Genomic DNA, 27,057 nt, shown 5'->3' on the forward strand with positions numbered 1-27,057 from the left:
TACTGTATAATTAGTCTTCAGTATAATACACATTAACAACTCCAATCCAACAAGTCTATGAAGCCATCCATGAAATATATTAAAAAGTTGAATCTGCAACACAATCTTATACAATGCCAGCTAGGGTCCTTGCACTAGGGGGTCCTTGGTCTGAAAAACGTTGAAGACCCCTGTTCTATGCTGAAGACATAATCCGCTGCTAAATATTGTAATTGTTTCTAACCAGGCAGAAGCATCTGCACAGCTTGGGGGAACCAACATAGCCCAGTGGTTAAGAGGTGTACCATAGGCATTAGGCTCTGATGCCTGACAGTGAGTCCCCGGACCTTTGCTCCATATCGTTGCTGTCGGGCTGAAACCTCTTCTCTCCATATTTTAATCTGAATCCTGAAAAGTCCCCCAAAATATCTTAAAAAAAATAAACATCACCCACTGGCCACTATGACAGTTGACATAGACACAATGGGTGTAAAATGAACATAGCTGATATCAATCATTAATTACAAGTTTACAGCAGATCAATAATAGAAAGTCATCACATACTAGCCCTTACCCGTTGTGAGATATTTGCCCCCCCCTTGTGGCCACGGCCCGGGTGCGTTTTAATTCACTAATAAATTCATTATGAATCATTAATGTGTCAAATCGAAAAAAGGGCTCAGTTAAGACCTCCATATGGTTCATATGGTCAATGCCTGTGTGAAAAGTGGGAGTGATTGGTGCAGGCAATGATGACGCGCTGTTTCTGACAGACAGACATTGTTAGAATTATAGTATGATGATGATGATGATTATATGATAATAATGGTCTCAATCACATTGATCACATTGATATAGACCCATAAGGGCAGGGCGATAGTTCCTTTCTTCTCACACATTCTTTTATCATATTAATTGCAAATTATGTGAGACAAAAGGAAAGGAGCTCAGAAGATGTCTTCAAAAACTGTCAGTTGACACTTAAATTGTGTCTAATTAATCGTATCTCTCACCATTCAACTTGATCATCAAACAGACAGACAGATGTTGTAAAACAACTACCGGTACACATTATCCCTATAGGAATCCAATCTAAACTTTAAAATAACAGCAGGTCTTCCCATCTGCAGAAAGTTGCTCAAGGATCAGCATACAGTATATTACAAGTCCAAATGTTTGCAATGACTCTCACTGTAAATGTCGAAGAAGTATAGAGCTATAAAATGTGTGATAGGCCATTTTACTGCGCAAAGCACTCCCTCTTACCATCCCTCTAACAAATTGCCCACAATATTGCATAATTGCCCATACATGGTCCAGCCATAATGCTAGTTTTAAAGACACCGTTAGGTATTTGAGAATGAATCAGACAATGTATTATACAATCGTTACTTGGAAGAATGTAGCCCATCCCCTAATGCCCCTCACACTCAGACTGGTACCTACTGGTACTAATAAGTCATATACTAGTGCTCATGGCCACATAGATACGCACAGACATTGCTGGTTGTATGAGTGGTTGCACCACTAAAAAAAAGGTAAGTATCTCAAACAAAGATGAGTAGCAGTGGCGTGTTAAACACTCTTTAATCCTCTTGTCCAAATAAACTATTCACACTGGAATGAATCCAAACCTGCATACCAGACAGTCTGCCTCATAGCCAGTAGGCCTATTACCAGACAACTATTAATAGCGATTCATCTGTATAATCAACACATACAGTAAGGCAGTTAATGGTGCTGTAAGTGTTATTATTTGGTTTCAACAAACAGTTTTGGGTCTCCCCGTCTCTCCAGCGCTTCAGTAAACAGAAAATACATTTTAAGGTGTGACACCAATTTCACCCATCAGCTTCAGTTTTATAGTGGTCCATTCCGATTTGATCCAAACAATGGAGAGAACTCCACAACCATCATCATCTAGTGTTCCAATATTTTCTGTTCGTTTCACTTCCAATTTCACCTGTTCATCCTGTATGAGGTATCTCTCCTGATTGGATGAAATTGGCATCCCAATCTGAAAATGTATTTTCTGTCACTGAAGGCTGGAGAGATCTCATTATTGAACAATCACAGTATAATAGGAGAATGCAGAGCTACAAATGCCTTCTAAATCAGTAGCCTAGTTCTCAAACTTTTTCATGCCAAGGACCTCCAAATTGATATACTGTATATGGCCACAGACCCCCATCTGAAAATGGTTTGTGCCAGGGACCCAGAGAAGAGAAGATTCAAAGTTGCTAATACATTTTCAAACAGTTTCAACATAGTTCCAAAATAGCAGATGAACAAGCTCACAGCATGGCACAAAGTGACTCACTGTGAGCTAGTAGATCTGCTACTTTTGAGAACCACATGCTGTTCTAAACCACCGTTCTAAATCTAAAAGAGTTTTCTGAAAAACATGTTGCTATATATAGTATCAAATCTGAAATGACAGATGCTTTCCCAGTTTTAATGGGTTAATTCAGCTTACTGTTAATACGAACCATAGCATGAATTCAATGAACACGAGTAACTTCAACTACAAATGTATCAATGTTGACCCATCAGTGGTGAAAAGGAGCTATTTACTGTACTACATCTCAGAGGACACTATTGCACTTTTTTTTACTCCATTACAGTTACTTTTCAGATTTAGATTATTAACATAAAACATTTTAGAAATACTTTACTCATAATTCAAATAAAACAGAACCTTTACAATATATCATTGTCACATTCTCTCGTCCTGCACTGAACTTCGCTGTCGGGTGAAAAAAAGCTTTCAGGATTCTCATTTAAAAATGGCAAACGTTAGCAAATCTACAAGTTTGAATCGTGGTGGATGCTTTTGTGTGACGCTATGATCAATTAGGGAATTCATTTATGAGAAGAAAAAAAAAGTAGCATAATGGAGATAAGCGGTTTCAACATTCCAGAAATAGAAAATAGAAAACTCACCTGCTTTGTTTGTGTTACACGGATCCTCTACTTGTTCAGAAGATAAAAAGCCAGATGTGCGTCTGTCCCTGCATCATGTGTCCCTCTCTGTTCTGTGCTCTGCTCTGCATGTCTGGTCTGAAGGAAGAAGTGGATGAGACTGCTGTTCCACTAGCTGCCTCTGTCTTTATGTACTGGAGAGACAAACAATAATAACTCATTCCCTCTGTCCCTCTGTCTCTTTCTTTCCCCCCCTCCCCCCCCCCCCTCTCTCTCTCTCTCCTTCCCTCACACACACAACTCCCTCACTCTTACTTTCTCCCCATTCATACACCATTTCTTGCACTTTACCGCTCTCTCCACCATCCACTTTCCAGAACTCATGTTTCTAGTCTCTCCATCCCCCTTCTGGGCACAGGTCTCCACCACATGTGTGTGTGTGTGTGTGTGTGTGTGTGTGTGTGTGTGTGTGTGTGTGTGTGTGTGTGTGTGTGTGTGTGTGTGTGTGTGTGTGTGACGCGACTTGGTCTGCTGTAGCGCCACTATGACGCTGATTTGAAAACTGGAATTTCTTCCTCAGCCTAGTGGGAATATGCATGCACAGTTTCACCGCAATTGGATGCTGCGTTGAGGAGTTGTGGCGATTTGTCCAAAACGGGCTACTTTTGAAAACTTTAGAACCCAATCGTAGCCAATCAGGATGGATTATGAGAAATCAAACAAACCCGTCTTGATCACATGACTATGGCAAGCATGTGTACCAATTTGCGTGAAATTTGGATAAAATCGGAAGGAGTAATATTAGAAAATGTGTTTTACATATGTCGGCCTCCTGGTGGCGGTTTAAAGAGCAGATGTGAAAAATCCCAATCTTAGCCAATCAGGATGGAGTCTGAAAAATCTGAAAGACCCGTTTCGTTGAATGGCTCTAGAGAGACTGTGTACCAATTTGCGTGATGTTTGGACAAAATCTGCAGGTGTACTGTCCAAAAAATTGTTTTGCACAAAGTGGCGTCCTGGTGCCGCTATAAGAGGCCAACGTGAAAATCTTGGGGCAGAGGTTCAAGCGTTCAGCTGTGGCATTCAGGGAGTGTGTGTGCAGAGTCTGTGTGCAAAGTATGGCTGCGATCAGGCAAATGGTGCCGGAGATTAGCTGTCCACAGACGGACGGACAGACACACACACACACACACACACACAGATGGACGGACGGAGTGACAACAAATGTACCGGTATCTGTATGAGTCAGTCTTGCATTTGTATTTGTTTTATGTGTCTCTATTTCTACTTTTTCTGGTGGTTTATTATACGTAGTACTGACGAGTGGTGGAAAAAGTACACTAATATTGTACTAATAGTACTAATAGAGTTTTGAAAATTAATTATAGGGGTGCACGCACGCCAGGGAATAATCAGCAGGGGGGCCTTCATTTTTCCAAAGGGGCAACAACCCAAAAAACGGCTACAGCTAAGTATAGGCTCCAATTATACACCAGAGAACAAATAATAAAAACATAGTAGCCTACAGAACAAACCAACACTGTGGAACAATGTGGAAACACGATTGCATGCACCAACAACAAAATGATGTGGTGGGTATGGTGCGTTTGTTTGGGTTGGGTTGTAAACTCTAAACCAGTGGTTCTCAAACATTTTCATGTCAAGGACCCCCAAATTGACATGCATTCTGCAGACAAAATATTTTCTGCTAGGGAAAGATTTATCAAAATAGCCGATCTACAAGCTCAAAATGGGCAGCAATGGGACGCGTTTGTGAGCTATAAAATATAAAAATCTAGTATAAAATGGGATAAAAGTGGTAAAAATGTTCCATATTTTTCTGTGGACTGCCTGGAACCTCCTCAAGGACCCCTTGAGGTCCTCAGACCAAACTTTGAGCATCATGCAGAGGGCGCTGTTTTTCCTTTATGTTTTCAGATTGCACTTAAGAACAAAAAAGGCACCCCTTAGGCCCTCATTTATCAATCGAGTGTAAAATCTGCCACAGATTCGAGTGCAGGTTTCGTAGTACACCCACGTCGCCACGGCATTTATAAAGTGATCGCAAACAGCTGATCCTTCCTTAATTTCGTCCTGACGTTAATAAATGTGACGGCTGAAATCTATCTGGCACGCCCTATGAAATCAAGCCTCGCCCTCGTTTTTGCGACTGAACACATGTTTACGACCTGTGGGAACCATGGAAACCATGGAAAAAAGGTTTCTCCCGTGCCTTGCCCGCCTCACGCACCTCTCTCTCTCACACACACACACACACACACACACACACACACGCAGAAGCACACGCAACTTGCAAGCCCACTGGTGTCTTGTTAAATAAAGAACGAACACCTGCATGAATTAAATAAAGTTGTAGGCCTACCCTGTCTGTTTTCCTCTCACCTCGCTTGCTTTGCTGTCATGTCCACGCATGCACGCATATACATGACACATCGACATCGCATCGCCATGAATGGAATTAGTTTGTAGGCTGGCCTATATTAATTTTACCCATTCGTGCGCAGTGCACGGCGAAGGCGTGATACTGCGCACTGCTGTGATATTAAAGTCCTGTGGGTGACATGCCTGCATGAGAGATAGGCTATCATGTCGTCAAGGCAGCTCACAATCAACGTTTATGTAGTGATTTGATTTGATCATTGATGAACGAATCATAAACATATGGATGAAGGCTTGCCGCTTGCGCTGGTATGTGTTGGCGACGCACGCCGCGGTCCCGTCCTCCCGACCCCCGAAAATGATCTCGCTTTTATCTGAACTGTCAAAACTGTCTAAGCACTTATAAATGGTGAATGATTAAGCCTCTTACGCCTATAGCCTGCTAGTACTTACTACAAATAGGCAAGCTGTATTGTATGCTTGTCATTGTCACTTGGAAATAAAGGCGTGCAGTCCATTCATGCCTTTAAAAAAATAATAATATCATAATCGCATATGCCGCATCACCGCGTCCGCATGCGCTCCAAAATCATCTCACAAGTGTGCTCGCATAACAAGTGTTTGATTAAGCACAAACTAATACATTGTAAACATGTTATATTGTTTTTAATTGCGCGATTTTAATTACTTGTAAAGTTGGAAATCTCTCTTTTGTTTTTTACATACACATACCGTTTTATATTAACATTTTAGGAGTGAAAACATATGTTTAGATGCCTGTGACAGTGTCAGCAGTTCAGACAATGCTGCTCCGCTTGTGTAAGACAGAAAAAAAATGCGTACGCCAGCTGAGAAGCAAACGTCGATTTTGTACGTTGTCACGTTCAATTTCAAGCTTTGGCGGAAATGGTAAATGTCAAAAATGTCGGCAATTTCGGCGTGCACCCATATTTTGGCGTACGCACGAAAGAGTGCTCCACAGTGTGCGTAGATTCTGTTCTTACCTACGAACAAATACAAATCACAGCTAAGAAAACATTGAGGGATCCCAAAACCTTCTTAAAATCTTCCTAAGTGGGTCTAAGAACAAATTTCCTCTTAAGATTAGAACGATTGGCGCATGATGCCCACTGAGGGATACCAAAACCTTCTTAAAAACTTCCTAAGTGGGTCTAAGAACAAATTGTTTAAACTTTAAAGTGCTCTAAAATCTAAACAAACATTCAAAGTCCATATAGACTTGGCTGCTGTGGTGTAATTTGAGAACACATAGACCAGCTAATGATGCCTGGAACCACTGCATGCACATGGACACATGTTAAGACCTGATAATAGTGAAACATGATCAGGGTTTGGCACAGAACAGAAAGCCAAGACAAAGGCCCATGGGTAATAAATAACTGGGGTCATTGTTAGGGGTTGAGACCCAAGGCAGTGGTCAGATCGTGGACCATCCTGATAGGCCGAGAGCCATATGAACACATGAACACACGATAGATAGAAGGCCAGACAAAGAAAGATCTGGGCCGGTTGTTCCTCCACTCTCTACCATGTAACTGGGTATGCTCCCCGACGGCATGAGGCCGTCGGAACTATGCTGTGTGCTGTGCTGTGTACTCTGAAATAAACATCAAGGAACATCATCTCGTTGTCTGTCTGCCGTGCACATTTACTCTCCTGTATGGTATTTTAATATACAACAGATGGTGCCGAAACCCGACCTTTATGGTGTCTTTTTGTGCCAGTTAGGAGCAGAACCAGCGTTTTTTTATTCAGTCTAATTATTCAGTCTAATTCGTGAACGGGGAGTTTTTGTGGACGGCGACGAAGAATTTCCAGCGGACCCGACCGTGAGCTTGTCTACGCAGCGGGGATGATGACGACGACCACCGCGATGAGGAGTGTTGCGCAACGGGGACCGAGGCCGGCCGCCAGATGGGTGGACGGTGGAGCGGCCTGCGAGCAAGCCAACATCACGCCGGTGTGCGGCCAGCGGTCGCGGGCGGCGAGCAGTGAGATGCAGCACGGCGCGGCGGGGCTTTCCATCATCCATGGCCGATTGACCGACCTAAGCTGAGTGCCTTCGTGGACCTGATCAAGGGGTCTGTGATGAAGACGTTCCAGCCTTTTCTTTTCTCTTCACGAGTGTTCCCAGCTCTGTTGTTTCAGAGTTGGGAGGGGGGAGAGGAGAGATGATGACATCACAGCAGAGAACAGCAGTGAACTTTTTCTCAACTTGGTTTTGGTGTGTTGACATTATAAGATATTCTATTATAGATATTGTTCTGTGTCATATGTGGAGTTGAAGTAATCTTGATAAAATAGCAGCTACGAATAGTTCAGTCTATTAACTACATTATATATTTCTTATATATGTGGGGCTGGAGTAATCTTGATAAAATAGCAACTACGAATAACTTCATATGATCAGTTGAGTGTCTGGACTAGGTTTATTTTTGATGACGACGACAGCGGAAAACAGCAGTGAACTTTTTTCTCAACTTGTTCTGTGCAGCTGAACGGACATTTCAAGGCAACTAGAAAGAGCGGCATACAGAAGAAGTTAACTGTACTCATATCAGAAGCGAAGAGGGACAATTCCTTCACTCTGATTACAAATTGTGCGTTGCGTTTGTTTTCAACATGAATTAATAGGCCTCATGTTGGTATGTTTGCCGTATAATTAGATAAATTGAGTCATAAGTAGCCTAATTATGAGTCAATGAGGTATTTTCCTAGAGATATCAAGAGATATGTGTTATTATAGTTAAACTCTGGCGTTCAATGTTATTTCTTTTTATCTTTTATGGAATCACCACGGGTGGTTAATGGAATCACCGCGGGTGGTTATGGTCAGGATGAGTCCGAGGAAGTGACTCAGGGTATTCTGATATTGTGTCTATTTACTATGTACTATAGCATTGGAATAGCAGAGTTTAGTGGTAAAACATGTAGGTTATTGCATATCAAAAAGTGCTCTTGTAACAATGGAGCTGCAAGCGGCATGTCTTGTTTAAATGTCAGTTAACTGTAGCTACTAATCATTTCCATTATTCATTGTTTGAGATTACTTATTTGTCAGAATAGTGATTAAATTACAAGGCAATTGGCAGCCGAAAGTTTACAGTGTTTAAAGAGAGTTTGATTTTACTCTTTGTGGGTCTCTAGGGCTTAAAATGCGATTTCCTTATTTTTCTTTGTTTGTGCGCATAGATGACGTACGAGTTGAGAGTGGTCTTTGCTTTGTTGAAAGTGAAGTGAGATATTGGTGTTCATGTGGATCTCGAGAAGAGAGGTCCATGTGATATGGTTCATTGTCCTGTAACATTTTTAGCCATAAGAGTTTGAAGTAACACGAAGAGGATTCTCCACTGATCCAAAATTGTATATCTACCCACTGTAATGAAAATCATTTATGACAAGTAATCTTGAATGTCTGTTTGAAAACCATGTTGGGGAACTTCTTATACTGTAATGCTGTTATTTGTGGTGTCTTGAATGTGTGGTGTCCAGCTGAGGGTCAAGGGGGGTATAAGCAACAGTTATGAATATGGACTATACATTTTGTATTCAACAGACAAAGTCTGTTGAAAGGGGGGAATGTGGTGTAATTTGAGAACACATAGACCAGCTAATGATGCCTGGAACCACTGCATGCACATGGACACATGTTAAGACCTGATTATAGTGAAACATGATCAGGGTTTGGCACAGAACAGAAAGCCAAGACAAAGGCCCATGGGTAATAAATAACTGGGGTCATTGTTAGGGGTTGAGACCCAAGGCAGTGGTCAGATCGTGGACCATCCTGATAGGCCGAGAGCCATATGAACACATGAACACACGATAGATAGAATGCCAGACAAAGAAAGATCTGGGCCGGTTGTCCCCCACTCTCTACCATGTAACTGGACATGCTCCCCGACGGCATGAGGCCGTTGGAACTATGCTGTTTGCTGTGCTGTGTACTCTGAAATAAACGTCAAGGAACATCATCTCGTTGTCTGTCTGCCGTGCACATTTACTCTCCTGTATGGTATTTTAATATACAACACTGCCATATGATGTAATTCCGAAAACCCAGACGTTGGAGGGGCCTCTCAAAAATATCGTATTACAGTGCCATAGTGGTATATGTTTTACTTTAGTCTCTGTGCTGATCAATCTCGGGGGTGAGCCTACTAGAGCCCTAGACCACGAGTGAGCAGCATTGCTTTCCTCAGAGGCCCATACAGACCTCGATAGTGAGCGAAGGGCCAAAGCTTGAAACATAAAAGGCGCACTGTGAGGGCTGTGATCCCTGCAGCCCCACTCCTCTAACACACACTCACATTTCTACTCTAACCTCTAGTATTGACATTTGCAATGATTATATTATAATGCATAAAACACAATCAGTATTTGAAAATGGCTTGGTGACAATATGCACTGTTGTACTAATGTTCTGTTCTTTATTTAGTTCCTGAAATGCCAACATATGGGGCAGGGGGTGGAGTCAGCTGAGTCATACCAACATACTTTATTGAGAAGGGGGGAATTGGGAATTGTGTAGGGATTTCAGTTGGCTCTAATTGCTGTCCACCCCGTTGTGTATTTATTGGTTTGGTCCACCACCATATAAGTCTCCCTCATGTGTCATTTGAACAGTTATGTTGGTTGAGTTCATTTCCTGTTTGGTTCAACATTATTTTCATTGAAGTTATTTTCATTTAAGTTATGTTATGTTGACCTCAAGGGCCCTACCACTTCAGTTGTTGAAACTTTTGTTAATAATTTGTTACTTTTGACATTAAAACAAACAAATCTTTAAGCTTTGACTGCAGTCCCTCACACGCACAAATGCCTTGGGAAGCGTTCCAAATTGAGAGAATCTTTGGAGGTCCCCTTGGCCAATCAGGGATTGTGTATTTTTGGTGGTGTCACTCGAATGGTGGTCCCTTATAGGCTGTTGATGGTGACGTAACTAAGGTACGTTTCAAGGTTGGTATAAGGTCAATAACAGGTCTGAAGGGATTAGAACAGTAGGCCACAAGTAGTCCATGTAAGGCGCAAGTTGGCACCTCGACAGAGTGCATTTCTATAGTTTATATCTTGCCACTTATCTTATTATGCACCACTGTCATATTATGCACCACTTCATGTACGTTTTGGAAATATTTGCCTAATGACATACCCAAAGTAGGGACGCCGTCACGCCAGGTTGAAATAGGTTGATCTGTTGCATGGCCCCATTGAGCATCTCCTCACCACTGGCTGTGTGACAGTAAACTAGCTTAGCGCGTACAGTCACCGCTAGATTACCACTGTGATTCTTGCAGTATAGCCTAAAAGCCTCAAACAGTTTGATGCACTGCATGTCCACTGAACAAGTTTCTTCCTGGAGGCTGAAACCTTGACAGTCAAACGTGCCAATGAAAAAACAGTGATATAGTGACATCCCCTGCCCTAACCCCTCCCCCTTTATCTTACAACCACAGCTGTGGGTGCAGCTCCAGTTCAGGTGGCTCACCACCCATCACCACCCACCAGGCAAACCAGGCATACTTAAAGAACTGGTAAGCGTGTCCACATAAAAACGACATTTTAACAAATCCTGTACACTTTTTTTTGGAGAAAGAAATATCTTATAAATGAAGAGTGCAGTTAAAATGATTGTGATGCTGTGTGAATTGTGTCTGTCTGTCTGTCTCTTCCTCACTCTGTCTCCCTCTCTGCCTCTATCTCTTTCAGTCTCTCTTCCTCACTCTGTCTCTGTCTCTCTTCCTCACTCTCTCAGTCACCTCCCTCTGTGACGAAATGTCATTCAAGCGGTTTTTAATCCCTAAAGGATGGGTGACGTGGCTCTATAACCGCTGTGTTAGAAGCTTCACATAATTCTACTGATGGTATCTTCGCTTCATTCCGCCATACAATAATTAAGCTCCTCTTTTGGACGTGGACTGGAAGCCAATCCCCTGTGTCTGTCTGTATACGTGACTCCGTTTTGCCACACAGTTTGTTCAGTGGCTGCTGTTTTCTCTGGAAGACCAAGTGGTCGCAAGAACCTGTTTCGTTCTGTGACATGTAAGAACAAACTATTCAAGAGCATTTTTGTACCAACAGCAATTAGGCTCTTTAACGCCGCTAGGCTTAGAAACTGGACTTTTGAACTATTGGCTTGCTAGCTTTTAGTTTTTAGTTATTTGTGGGTCTACGTGCAATATCTAGTGACACCTTTTAAATTATTTTTAATGCTTGTTCATAATATATATTTTTTATATATTTGTCTTTCTTTTTAACCCGTGCCCCCCCCCCCCCCCCCTTTGTGCTGTACTTCTAACCTTATTGTATGCCTGTATGAGCTGTGGGACCATCTGAATTCCCCCTCGTTGAAAACTTTGAATACTTTTCTGTAGTAAAGGACACTTTGCCACTAACGCAAGGGCGGGAGCCGAACCTTCAGATGCCCAAGTAGCCACTCTACCACCTGAGTCACTGCCACCCTGTAGACTGGCTATAATTGAGCTTGTTAATCGACTATTTGACACCCTTAGCCATAGGTGCGTGTGACACACACACCAGCACAACAAAGTGCGGGTGAGGCCTAATGGTGCGTTCACGCAGGCAGATGCAAAGATTCTGTCTACAGTTCATTGTCAATGTAAGCCAGCGACATGAAAATGCAAAGACGTATTCGACGTATGCTGCTGCAAAAGCTACAAAAAGATGAAACTTTGGCACCGCTCAGGAAGCTTCTGAAGTCTTAATTACCCACACCATGAGACAGCTAAACTAGAATTCCCAAGTGTTGTGAAGCTTTATCATGCCAAAAAACAGCCAATCTAGTGAGCTAGCATAGACCTGTTATTTTCGTTGTGTGACTCAGCTGTCGTATGATGGAGTATTAATTAGGTGTTAGAGAAAGTGCCGGCACATTTGTCTGTCCTGGAATGTCCTCTGAAGCAACCTCAGCTTTCTTGTGGAATATTCAAATATGAATGAATGCGATATTAAAAGTGCAGACACGTCGAGGCATGCTGGAGGCCGTTTGATCGGAACTGTGCGTCAGTCAATTTCCCTGGTTCGATTTGAGCCAGTCAGCCAGATCACATGGTCTAAATAGAGCAATTCAATTTGAGTGCACGCAGGTGTTTGTAATTTAAACAAGGGAGGTGAATTGACCCGCTGTCCCCCCTTTTCAAGACCGCTTTGTTGCTGATAGTGTATAGCCTTAATGACTGACACATTTTAAACACATTCATTGAGTTGTAAATCAATGGCCATTATTCGCACGCAGTGATGCAGGTGTGATAACGTGACAGCCGAGGGCACTCAACAGTTTTTCCAAAAGATGAATCATGTTGCATTAAAGCAAAACTGTCATTTTAAATCTCCTTTTATTTCTAAGTGCCCATTTGTTGACTGTGTGTGTGTGTGTGTGTGTGTGTGTGTGTGTGTGTGTGTGTGTGTGTGTGTGTGTGTGTGTGTGTGTGTGTGTGTGTGTGTGTGTGTGTGTGTGTGTGTGTGTGTGTGTGTGGTATATGCAAGCATGCTAAGTAGCCTACTTACTGTGACAAACAAACTCATGAATATTTATTCTATGTGCAAATCTGCACACCTGCACGCAGCGCACACAAGGCCCTCAAGAACCTTTGATCTAACAAATCAAGTTGCTTATTTCAACTACGAAGAAGGGTAACCCAGAAAATAGCTTTTTTTTTACATTTACACATTGAAAGTATAAGTTCTGTGTTTCTAGAAATTGAGGTAGCTTCCCTCCATTTAGTGTAGCACAGTTGTTCTCAAACTTTTACAAATTCAATGATAACTCTGAGAGTGTACAGTTACAGTACACCCTCAAGGAACCATGAGAGTCACTGGACCACACTTTTTGAGACCCACTGGTGCAGTGTTTCCAGTGAGCCAACATGCACAAAATCAACAGCACCCTTAATTCGTATCATTGGTAACAACACCTACAGTATGAAGGAAGTAAATCAGGCTCAATCTCTGTCTATTATGGTTGCTGTGCATATAGAGCCTATTAGGTTGTGAAAGGAGAACTTATCTGAAACCTAGCCGTAGCATTATGGAAATAAACACACTTTTCACGTTTCTTCCTGGAAATGAAAATGTCTGGGTTTCCGAGGCTAGTAGTGGAAAGGCGCCAGTATTACTACTTTATCTGGGCCGTTCGCTTCGCAGCGAGCTCAACTTGGTGATTGATGGCAGGGGTGTCATCACAGGGTTTATTACAGACAGTGACACACTGTAATCACTGATGGGAATCGAAGTGACCTGTTTCACACTGACCCTATTTATGCACTCACTGACCCGTCTGAAGCTAGTAGGGGGTGACTGGAAGGTGTGTTGATTGCTTTGATAAACGTACAGGCCTACTGTCTGATTTAGTCTTTGTCGGGTGAAAACCTTATATGTCCACTTTTTAGGATTCAAATGAAAAAATAGCAAAAGTAGCAGATTCTACAGGCTTGTATATCTGCTACTTCGGCGCTGTAGTATGATCAAGTAAGGCGTTAATTTACAAATAAACATAGTTAGAATATGGAGATGAGAGGTTTCTGCCCGACAGCAACAATATATTGCTTCTAAAACAATGTTTTGGAGGCAGTGGATCAAGAGGAAGAGTGGACGCTTGGTAAAAATTCCTAGTTTGACCAGGCTCAACCATGGGTTGGCGTCGAAGTGTCCTTGAGCAAGGGATTGAATCACCTTCTGCGCCCGAAGTTTGTGGAAAGCACTTTGGATAAAAGCGATATAGCCTATGAATGAATGCACCATTTTACCTCTATAGAATGTTTACCAACCTGGGTTCTGTGCACCAAAGATCACTGGGGGCTATAGGCGAGGCCTTGTCTGTTTGAAGGTGTCTAATCTCTCAAGAACAGATTCCGAGCTACGCTACTGAATCTGTTGACAGGGGCATTCAGAACATGTGTACATTGGCCTGCAAGTGGGCAGGCCATAGGTAGCCTGGCCAATAAGCCAGACCGAATCAGCCGTTGGCAAAAAGAAATTGCCTGCCGGTGGATTATGGTCTGGAGAGGCTCAATTGTGCCCATTTCTTACGCCAGAGAACTGGTGTGGCCAATCGGGACACGGTATGCCATATGGGTGGGCTTTGGTACAGTGACGTTCAATGCTTGAGACCTTTGACTGACAGTAGCTCTGACCAATTGCGTCAAAGAGAAAATGTTTGAACCCACCCCCCGGGAAACAAGATCCATACACAGCATCTCCAGACTCAAATACCACACGACAGTGTGATTTGAGTCTGGCTTATTAGCCAGGCTAGACAGAAAGGGCTGAGGGCAGACCAAACGGGCTAACATCCTGTCATCCACATTCTATTGGGTGGTGCTTCCAGAGGCTAATTCAAAGGAAACAAACATCAGAGGGTGCTGTTTTTGCCTTTCCGTGTTTGTGTAAACACAAACATTTTGAACAGAGCACGTCAACAAGCTCATGTCCCTATGACCCCCAATGCAGCTACACCTACGACCAAATGGAGTGTATTATCTAACCTCAATGTGTAGTCATGGCATAATGTGTAAACTATCAGCTCCTTAGTTGGGCACATATACTGTATATGGACATGGGAAAGGACTGACAGAAATCTCCATAGGCTATATGGGCATAGGTTGGATCAGAGCAGTGCAACGTAAGTGTGAGGGCCCCTGAACTCTAGATGTGAGTGGTGCGTATCAGCCTGAACCTCTAGTTTTGCTATTCGTAGTACAATAATCAATTGTGTGAGTGCATCCGTGCGTGTGTGCACGCAGCTTTTGTCAGATGAAAGAAGAAGAAATAATGTCAGTAACCACCACTGTTCTAACGTGTTGGGCACCTGCCACTGTGCTACTGTTTATTATTGTCGCTGCTGCTTTAAAAAGGAATGTCTATCAGAATGGCTTCGAGGAGAGTGTACAAAGCTTCTAGACACCGGCGCACGCTCGCGGCACGTGTGGTTTGTGCCCTATAAATATGAGCTCAGTTGTGTGGAATTTATTTTAAGGTTTGAAGTGTGGTGAAGTGCTGTTTGACATTTATCTATTGGATTTTCCTCATTAACAATTCCCAAATTGTAGCCTCAAAATAGTAAAATAGTTGCCAGTGCTGGATTTAAGCATCAACAATGCAACGCTCAAGGTACTTCATATTCAGGCCATGTATAAGGCCACATGCACACTTTGGAACCCTCAACACTTCTAGTGATAGATATGTGAGTATAAGTACCGTACACTAGTAGCCTAGTGTACTGTCTACCCCAAAGTCTGTTCTTTCTTAAACTACGAGCTTGAAGATGTTTTGTCACATGTGGAGCTGACAGTTCGAATTAAAAGCAAGGCAGACTGCTCATAAGAAAGTTCTAAACAGCCTTCACCATCCTTTGGAAAGGGTGCCCTCTGTTGAAAAGAATCATAACACGTGTGTTTATTTTAGGGCTGTCAAAAGATTACAAAAATTAAAAGATTACAAAAATTAATCACAGCTTAGCTGTGATTAATTATGATTAATCACCATTTGTAAATATGCCCCAAATAATGCCCATTATCTCTGAGTATTGTTGTGTGGAAGGGAAGATAAATTATGGCAGATAATGTAGCACGAATTACATTGTCACTGTTGGTCAGAAACCTTATATCTCCATATTTATGTTTTTTATTTTATTTTTTTAATATTGAGTGGTGCAACCACTGCAAGGAACAGCAATGTCCGTGTTGTACACCTATGTGTTGGTTAATGAGCACCAGTATGAGTACCAGTAGGGGCGCTGTTGTGCCAGAAACAGAGAGAGAGATAGACAGTAAATGGTAAATGGTGCATATATATAGCGCCTTTATCCAAGGCGCTTTACCTAGATTGTGCATTACATTCACCCATTCATACACGCCGATTGCGGTGGAAGCCATGCAAGGTACTAACCAGCACATCAGGAGCAATTTGGGGTTCAGTGTCTTGCCCAAGGACACTTCGAAATGTAGACAGGAGGAGAGAGAGAGAGAGAGGCTCACAGCCCATTGTTAGCGTGTAGATCTGCAATTAGTTTTGTTTGTTTAAAGTGAAAGTGGTTAAGTCTGCCTGTGGGTTTTATAAATATTGAAACAAATTGATTAAAAACAGCTTGTGACTAGATAAATGGAATGGAATGCAGGTTATTTATGTATTTCTATTTCCTTGAAAAGTTACAGTTTTGGACCTACGACGAAGTAATATCAGACTCCATTTAAAATGACTTATTTCTTTCAGTCGCTCTATTATCTGTCCGTGAGAGGTGGACTGTCGGCCAGCAATAGATTGAAATCTTCAATGTGATGGGACACTGAGGTGTATCTTCTAGACAGGGGGTTTGTTTGGGGGAAATTGATTGAGAGGGTACCTTAAAGTGGTGTGCTTCATGTCAGGAAATGCACTTATTTTCTCAAGAAGCAGCAGCAGTCTCTGTCTGTTGTGTCCAAAATAGGTCTTGTAACTCGTAAAGACTTCAGCTGTAATCGACTGAGGAAGACTTGCAGGGATGTGCACTCATTTACACACACACACACACACACACACACACACACACACACACACACACACACACACACACACACACACAAATACAAAAAATACCAAATACATATCATTTTGGGGGTCCGTTACATGAAAAGGTTTGATAACCACTGATAGAGCAACTTAGGTTTTTGAGTGGTGCAGCCACTCCAAGGAACAGCAATGTGTGTTCCTATGTCTGTCTGTTCAGGGTACCGACAGGTAACAATGTGGCGCTTTGAGCTTCACACTGTGCACAAGTGCATGATGGGAAGCTGAGTTTTTTGAGGGGCACTAGACCCTCCTATGTCCATGCAGCTTTGGGGGTTTGTGTAAACAGAAACATTGTGTAAACACAAACAGGCCAGAATGATGTATGATGATAAGCGTGCCCCTCACTTCACACGGGTGTGATTTTGAGCCAGACTGCTGGCCTGATGGACACTGCTGGGTTCAACCACATAAATCCATTGCCTGCGTTCATGCGTACAGTGGTTTCATTTCAAGATGAGAGCTTCAAATGGACATTATTGATCACCCCATTAGATGTCCATCACCAAGCAAACCATAGACTACGAAGAGCATCCTCATTTAATTTTAGAGTGAGCAAGTATGATATTTAGGAAATATATCATATGTCAGTAATAGTATGGCGATTTGAACAGGGTATGATTAATCCTTCCACTCATCGTTACTAAAAGTAACATTATAGAGAAGAAATTGAATGTTTTGTCCATAAGCGAGTTATGCCTTCCATCCATAACGAAACTCAATTTAGAGAACATACCACCACAGGTGAAAGGGACCTGCCAACATGGTAATGGCTGTATTTTTAGACTGACTGCATGACATTGCCAAGAAAAGCTCAGACTGAGTTTGTAACCTATTTTCCAAACTGTTCAGCCTGAGTGATCGTATGTCTCACCTAAGGTAACCTGTACCTCTTGTGTGATCAACCTTCCTGCCCTTTGGCTGGGCTCATGCTGGCCCTACAAATGGGTTTGTTGGTACATGACTGATTGATTGATTGATTGATTGATTGATTGATTGATTGATTGATTGATTGATTGATTGATTGATTGATTGATTGATTGATTGATTGATTGATTGATTGATCGACTGACTGACTGACTACATTAGAGCAGCAGGCAGAAGAGTCGTCCCTCCAAGCTATAGGATGTAAAATTATCTCATCGTTGCTCCATGGCTTTTGAATTATGGTGATTCTAAAACTTCTATGAAATCTCTCTCTGCAGTGTATCTTTTTTCCTTTTTAATTGGAATTTTTCATGTTCTATACTTTTTCTTCCTCTGTGAAGTAGTTCAACACAAGTATGTTTTGTAGGCTATGTGTAACAGGGTTTGTCTTAAAAAACTGGAAAACATAATAAGGTGCAGTTAGTGTTCGAAGGTTTGTAAAGTTGAACAGCAGATTGTATTCTTCAACAGTGAAATATATAATGATGTTTATCCCTTATTTGATAGTTTGTGAGACTTAAGGTTGGAGACTGTAGTAATGAGCAGTGACTCTACTCGCTTTGCAAATGCATTAGAATTGTGTGGGATGATAATTATCCCTTGTTATTTGACAGAGTTTGTGAGACTTGTTGTTGTGTTGGAAACTGTAATAATGAGCACTGAGTCTACTTGCTTTCCCAATTTGGACATTCTCCCTTTGTATATGTATTCTACTAAGCTCTAGAGAGTTTACCTCTTGGTGATAGATAAACATTACCACAGCAACGGTAAATGCCAAGGACGCAACGTAAATCGTCATTATATAATTAGAATTACTGTATCAATCTCTGCTGAAGCTGCATACTGTATTATCCTTAACACCACTAAGGTTCTATAATCATAATAACACGAAAGCTGCTCAAAGGTTTACAGGAGAGGAAGCAGCTTTAATTGTATTCCTGTAAACCAATCGTCCACACATTATGTATTGAATATTCATCAAGGTGGAGAGTTTGACATGACCACAGATATTGGACACAATTTGAATTATATAAAAATAAATCTTATCATTTCTGGTTCATTTTGAAGCATTGCTTTACATATTGTAAGTGCTTTGCCATGTAGGACAGATTCTGCAAAGGATCTTCTGAAAAGGCTTCACACATATATAGTAGCAGAGGAACTATTTAATCAGATGGATGGTTGTAATGAAAAAATAGTTTCCTATACAAATTGTGTAGTTGATTGATGTTTGGACTCTTCCAAACTTGAATATTATGCAAATGTCTGACTTGACTTGAAGGGAGCGTCTGCATTATCCCACAAAAATCTAAGTTCTGACATTGATAAAATGTGACTGCATTGTGCACAGATCAGATGTATTGATAAAAGCAAAGATAACAGCAATAACTTTTTCTAAAGTAAGATTCTTAAATACATACAATATACAGTATGTGCCATTGGCAAATTGAAAATTCTAATTCAAAGGGGTACCTCAATATGTATTCAATATGTATTCAATGCGATGCATTGAGAGCTTGTAGATCGGCGATTTTCAATAGATTTTCTACACATTTTGAACTTGTGAAATGGGACATTCTGTTATATGAATACTTTTACTTTTAGTACTTTAAGAACATTTTGACGCTTAGTAGTTGGTGTAAAACAATTGAGTACCTTCCACCACTGCTCTAGATTGATCAAATAATTTACACAAAAAACGTTAGAACATGGATATAGGAGGGTTCTGCCCCACTGCCACATGGATATAGGAGGGTTCTGCCCGACTGCCACATGGTCGTATAACGTTAGAACATGGATATAGGAGGGTTCTGCCCCACTGCCACATGGATATAGGAGGGTTCTGCCCGACTGCCACATGGTCGTATAACGTTAGAACATGGATATAGGAGGGTTCTGCCCGACTGCCACATGGATATAGGAGGGTTCTGCCCGACTGCCACATGGTCGTATTGATGGAGAGGTGTTAAACGTTAGAACATGGATATAGGAGGGTTCTGCCCGACTGCCACATGGTCGTATAACGTTAGAACATGGATATAGGAGGGTTCTGCCCGACTGCCACATGGTCGTATAACGTTAGAACATGGATATAGGAGGGTTCTGCCCGACTGCCACATGGTCGTATAACGTTAGAACATGGATATAGGAGGGTTCTGCCCGACTGCCACATGGTCGTATTGATGGAGAGAACATGGATATAGGAGGGTTCTGCCCGACTGCCACATGGTCGTATTGATGGAGAGAACATGGATATAGGAGGGTTCTGCCCGACTGCCACATGGTCGTATTGATGGAGAGGTGTTTCTTGGCTCAGTTGTCCCCAGTAACCACCCTGGCCTCTGTCAGCGTATTTCAATAAACAACCTGCTCAGTGTTTACTAAATCGAGGATGTCCTGTCCTCCAGCCAACTGCTTGCTGTAAAACACAACGGTTACTTCCATTCTCTGGAAGTGGAAGGATGTTCCTTCCACTTCCAGAGAATCGCTGGGTCTTTTCAATGAGACACAGAACAAGCACAATTTATCTACTGCCCGTGAGTCGACCACCAGGCAGTCAACGGCTCTTTAGCCATGAGTTTCTCTTCGCAGGAGTAAGACTGGGAACGAGGCTACTCTGTAGCAGGGCTTTTGGTCCTGTCATTGCACTGCACTGCATTGGTGCCCAAAGTGGGACCTACGGGAGCCCTTGAGGGGGTTCCAGGGGGTCCCCACAGCTAAATTATTCATACCCTTATGGGTCTGTAACTCTGAGAGTGTAAAGGTGTAACCATTTACACGCTCAGAGCTAAATTAATATACATTGTGGTCCCAGTCAGAGCTGAAAAATCACACTTGTGTGAAGTGAGGGGCGCTCTTATCGTCATACATCATCATACATCACATTCCGTGCTCAGCCAATCAAATTATCGAAAATGTGGTACACACAAACACACAAAGCTAGGCATAGGAGAGGCTAACGTCTCAAAAACCATATCAAGTGGGGGCACTTGTGGCCTAATGCACATCTAAATGGGGGGGGGGGGGGATCCTTGAAAGGAAAAAAGGTTGAGAACCACTGCACTACTCATATCAGACACCAGAGGCCACTGTGGTTACATGATGGTATAAATGCACATCCACAGATGGTAGGCTGTGTGAAGCAGGGGGGCAGTCAGACAGATATTTTGTGAAGCCACTAAGGAAATGAAAGTTCATATAATGGCCTGTTGTGGCGCTGTCATTGGGCTCAAAAAAACCCATATCCCCATAGAAGTCCATGTATTTGGGCCCAACTTCACCTAGACTGTATTACCTTAATAAACATGGTCATGAATACTTTTTGCTTCCAGTCACTAGTTTAAAGTCTCATTTCTAATGTCATAATATTCTTTTTGGAAAATGATGGTCCCATTTATAAAAAAAATGACCATAAAGTTGCGCATGTTCTGAGGGGCGTGGCTACCGTTACAGTCTATGAACGGGATCCCCCTCCCACTCGAGTCAAAATAAAAACCAATGAAGAAGAAGGGGGGAAGTCCCGCCTCGTTGTCTGGGCCAGCCAATGGGCCAGCTGGGCCCAAACGGATCTAGAAAGATGGCGACTTCCATTGCAAGGACTGACAGGCTTCATTTTACGTTCATGTTAGACCCGCGGAACGCTTTGTCCATATTTTTTACAGTCTATGGTGTGAAGGTATGGCCAGTGGAGCTACAGCATAGCCTATACATTCCAGTGTGATGTAATGTACCCCATGTCCTCATGCCATATAGAATTACTCAGACCCCCTCTCTCTCCCCCTCTCACTTGCGTCACCCCACTAGGCTACTACAGGGATGGGAAGCAGTAGCAGAGGCGGTAAGCAGTCGGAACTATAAATCAACACTTATCTCTAAACCAGGGGTTTTCAATCTTTTCTGGATCGGGGCCCACTTGAAAACCTTGAAAGTACTCGCCGCCCACCCATCTGACCACTTAACATGCAGCCATTCGTCAGATGGGTGGGTGCATTTCAGATGATGTGTATTTTAAATCACTCAGTTGATTGTATCGGCTTGGATGAATGGAACCAGGGTGTTTTTCTGTGGTTAAAATAGGTGTTAAATAGCTCTATATATTCAGTAACGGGAGTCTCTCCAGCTCTTCATTAAACAAAAATTCATTTTCAGGTCAGGATACGAATGTCCAATCAGGATAGAGATCTCAGTCAAACTCAGGATTCAGATAAACAACTGAAATTGGAAGTAGTGTTGACACAAAGAAATGAGCAGACATAACTGGAACTGGAACTGGAGCACTAAGACATTTATTTTAAACTGATGCATGGCTCCACAACTATGGAATGAACTTCCCATTGCAATCAGAACTGCAGACTCACTCCCAATCTCCCGCTGTAGTCGGAGAACTCACCATTCAGACTCCATCTTAGCCCGTACCGTAGCACTTTCCGTAGCACTTGCACTAGCCTCGAGCCCTCGACGACCTTAAACAGGCATATGCAAAGGCTAAAGTAAACGTATGTAATTTAGATAGCATTTTATTCTATATGCACTCGATAGTGTATATATCGTTTCATTGTACAGATATTCTACTGTTAGACGGATGTTAGGTTTTTAGCTTGCTTATGATCCTTGATGACTATGTATGTGAGTAACATTATCATGTGTTCTGTAAATCGCTCTGGATTAAGAGCGTCTGCTAAATGCCTAAATTGTAAATAGTACATTTGTTTGTCTGTTTATTAAAGAGCTGGAGAGAAATCTGTCACTACTATTATAGTGCTTTAACCTTTTAGCAACTTTTTGTTTAAAAAATCCTAACCCTAACCTTAACCCTCTTACCCTACCTTTAATGTTCTTATATAGTATAATTAAAATCTGTGTTTTGCCACTCATTGGGCCCCGGGGCCTTAGGTTACGAATCCCTGATCTAAAGGTATTCTGTTATAGGCCAGTGTCATTTATTACTGCCCACACTCTGTCCCGGGGGAGTTGTCAAACTTATTTACAGGTCACGCACAGGTCATTATATTCAATTGATAGACTACATATATTATCAAGATATGCACTGTTGTTGTAGGCTGGCTGACACTGCTCATATATCAGTCCCATATTCCCTGTTGACAGTCTGTATCCATTCATAGGCAATAGATGCCTACATTTCCTGGTCATAAATTGTACATTAGATTTATTGATAGACTATAAATCAGTCAGAGCAAGGACAGTTTTCTAAGGTCAGACTCCTCCAGTCTATTCATTTAACTATATTCTTCTTTTTTATTGTATACCTCTCTAGTTTCACCCGTCCCTCCCTATGCTGTGTTAGCTTACTGCTATCTATCTATCTATCTATCTATCTATCTATCTATCTATCTATCTATCTATCTATCTATCTATCTATCTATCTATCTATCTATCTATCTATCTATCTATCTATCTATCTATCTATCTATCTATCTATTTGTACATAATTGTTCATCTATAAAGGCATTTGACTCGTCCACACATGTCCACGCAGCTGCCTCGCCTTGTCCTCATTATGAAAATGCTTAACAGAACCTCTGACCTCGGGATCGACCTCTCCAAACTGAAACGCATGAGTTCAGGTCTCTGAGGGAAAAAAGGCAACAGCTTTTAATGGAGCGCTCATACCGACCAAACCATAAGGAGACTAAGTATTATCCAGGGAATCATAAAGAATAAAGCGCTTCTTGTTATTTCTGGGTGGAACTGGTTAATGGGCATAATTTTTGTACTCCCACGATATAACGACGCAACGCTGAAAAGTAATTTTCTGAAGCAAGCATTCAAACATATACGTTTTACTAACTTATACCCATATACGCTTACCCATATGTACCCATACAAATACCATTTAATTTACTATGCTATACCGTTTGTCCAGTTCGCTAATGGTCAAAAATGAGAAATGATACCAGAAGCATCAAAAGAAAGAACACATTCCTTGGCTCCGGCCCTCAGGGCCTGCGGGTGTGACCAGGTCACGTTGTGCACAGGGCTTTAATTAAAGTGGGAAACACGGGATCGTTGGAGATTTAACCTGTGAACTTTCTGGAACAGGACGGACTGTTGAACCTTTTCTAATACCCAAGATCGTGCAAGAAAGTGAAATATTGCATTAATGAGGTATACCACAATAAAGTCCCGCACGTGTTAATTTATCCATTTATAACTCAGATAATTGAGCAAATAGAACCAAATGGACCCGTTCCATTTGCTCACTCTCAGAGTTAAATGAACACTGAGGGGTTTGATGTTAGCTGTGTAGATAATGAGAGTGGGGTGCTGTGATTTTCTTGGCCCATTCCAAAGCCCTTGTAAGCTTAAAAAACAGTGCGGACAGGAGGATGTGTACTGAGTTCCCATTGTTCTCATGGCTGCCGGGGTGAACATATTGGTGTCTTCAGTTGGATTGTGGACACGTCTGCAACCGAGGTGACAGCATGAGAGAAATGAAGCAAGACGTTTTGGTTTGCACAGCAAACACTGTGAGCCTGCAGAGGGAAATGGAACCCTGTTAAAAAAAAAAAAACATCCAACCAGAACAGTGAATATTGATCAGTGAATATTTATGCACATGCACTCTGGTGTTTGAATGAGATTATTTTTTTTGCTATATTATGCTATGTTAGAAATCACATAATGCACATAATGCACGTACGTCGAACATGCATGCATGTGTGCATGTGTGCATATTCACGCACACACAAAGACACACACACAAATGCCACCACATTCAAGCAACATGCCATGCAAGCACACACACAGGCACGATGGCACATGCCATCGTGCGTGCGCACGCACACACACACACACACACACACACACACACACACACACACACACACACACACACACACACACACGCACACACACACTTTTCAGTTGTCATTTTTGTCAGGCAACGTGGTCGGCATATACCACAAAACTAATTAGAGATGTCCTGATGAAAATCACCCGAGACTTGTTATTTTCATATCTAGCATGCTTGTTATTTTCATATCTAGTATAGCATGCTCGTCTGGCAACACTACATGTCTGTGGTTTCAAGACCATACTATTACAGTACAGTGTGTTCTGGTGCCAGATTCGTTGGCTCTCTAAACTGAAACATCTGATTAGAGTTTCATCAAAAGATCAAGGAGAATGAAGTCCAGGTCAGCATCGCTGTCACAATTGTGTGTATATGAAAGTAAAAAATACAAAATAGGACATTGATTGGGCTTAATATTGCCATTATGGATCACAATGAATTCAAATAATATGAATTCAAATAATATGCCTTGACCAGATTCCTAATTTGGCATTTGAATGATGTTTCACATAAAACCATATGTCTGGTGAGAACCTGAGCTATGCTTAAAGTGAATACAGATTTTCTTTTTTTTTTCTCCTTCAGTCTACGAGGAATATATGAGGAATTGAATTGGATATACTGTATAAGGGTAGTCAGTCAGTCAGTCAGTGCCCAGTAAGTAAGTAAGTAGCCTTGCCGAGCCATGAGGCCCATAGGGCAGGAGCCTATCTCCTGTTTCTGTAGCGTGAGGCAGCTTGATGTACAAGTACACCCCCTAGACATGACGCTAGTATGTCGCAGGGACCTATACCCCCAATCCAACCCTTGATGCTGAGTGTCAAGCAGGGAGGCATGACCCGGCCAGGCATTGAACCCAGACCTCCCAGTCTCAGGGCGGACACTCTAACCACAAGGCCACTGAGCTGGTCAGTGCCCAGTGCCCAACAACATGCCCGCTAGGGTTGGTCCCACTGGTCACGAAAAGTTATATGTATATAATGTCATATTACAACAGAGCCTGTTACTCACTATCACTGAGGTTCTATGTCTCATAGTCAAGGTGGACTTTATTGTCTCACAAGTGCACTCAACCAAGGAAGTATTTCTTCTACAGGCAAGTTTGATGCCATCTCCTGACAGAGAGCAACATTGCTATGATGTCCAGTGTCACAACTGCAATAAATAGCTATAGTGTCCAATGTCTGCTTCAAATAACTTTGAGAGAGAGAGAGAAAAGATATAGCAGAAGGTGTGCTGTCTCTCAGACTGCCTTCTTAAATTTACTTCGTTTCAGTCTCATTTTGACCATTTCCTCACTGTGTCTCAGTTGATGAAAAGCCCGATTGTGTCTATTCATTCGCTTGTACGACTATCTGCCCGCTTTACTGTTTTCCTGTGGGAGCTCAGCTGGCTGGCAGTCTGGACTGGTGAGGTATGTAAACACACTGGGAATTAGCAACCAAAACCAAGGCCAGTCATTGTGAAGTTGCAGCAAACAGACCCCACGTGAACATATACAAATACACGTCTGAAAATCAACTATGCAACGCGCGCCCCGGCCAAGTTTATCTAAATAACAAAAAACTAAGCTCAGCAATAGGGGAAAAGACAAAACACTCTGAAATGCCATTTCAGATAGACCCCCAATGTAATCCCCCTGTCCACCGAGGCCCACTTAATCAATGTTATAGACATGGGCATAGAGGAGTAACAGTCTCCAAATGGAAAAGCCCGCGTTCTGAGTCAGCTCACAGGAGATTAAAAAGTAGGAGGGGATGAATAATGGAGAAGGAGAATGGTGGGAAAATTGCAGAATGTGGTGAATCATCAATAAAAACCTCCTGTGAATAATTCTAAAGGAAAAATAACTCTGTAAAACAAATGGAGCCGTTGTTAACGTGCTGTCGCTGTACATTGCTTTGTTTTTGACAAGAGGAGGGACTAATTATTTCACCAGTCGAGCTTTGTTCAGTGCAACCTCAATATCAATGGTTTTCCCTGATCAATGAATCTGGTATAGGCGCCAGAGGTGGAATAGCAAGCGATGTTTCCACTGATAAGCAGTAGGATTTAAGGTCAGAAACCTATATTATCTATTCTCTCTCTTATTAACCCATATTTCTATGAAGAAGTAGCAAAAACAGCAGATCTACAAGCTCACAACGCCTCGTGATGCGAGACGTTTGAGCTTATAGATCAGCTATTTTCACTATTTTTTAAATGTTTTTAAAATAATTAAAACATACAAGGTTTCCACCCATTATTCGGCAATTATAATACCGCTGACATTTGGTTGAACTCAGTGTTGCACACGCAGTGCACGTGGTTGACGTTGACTGCAGGTTTATGAGTGATATAGCTCAAGGGCTGGCCTCAGTCAGACAAATGATCTTGTTCACAGATGCCAATTCATATTTCATCAATCTATGCTGGGTGCACCGCGGTCCAGC

Source organism: Protomyctophum bolini, assembly GCF_963924005.1.
Source record: "Protomyctophum bolini genome assembly, chromosome: 12".
Lineage (NCBI taxonomy): Eukaryota > Metazoa > Chordata > Actinopteri > Myctophiformes > Myctophidae > Protomyctophum > Protomyctophum bolini.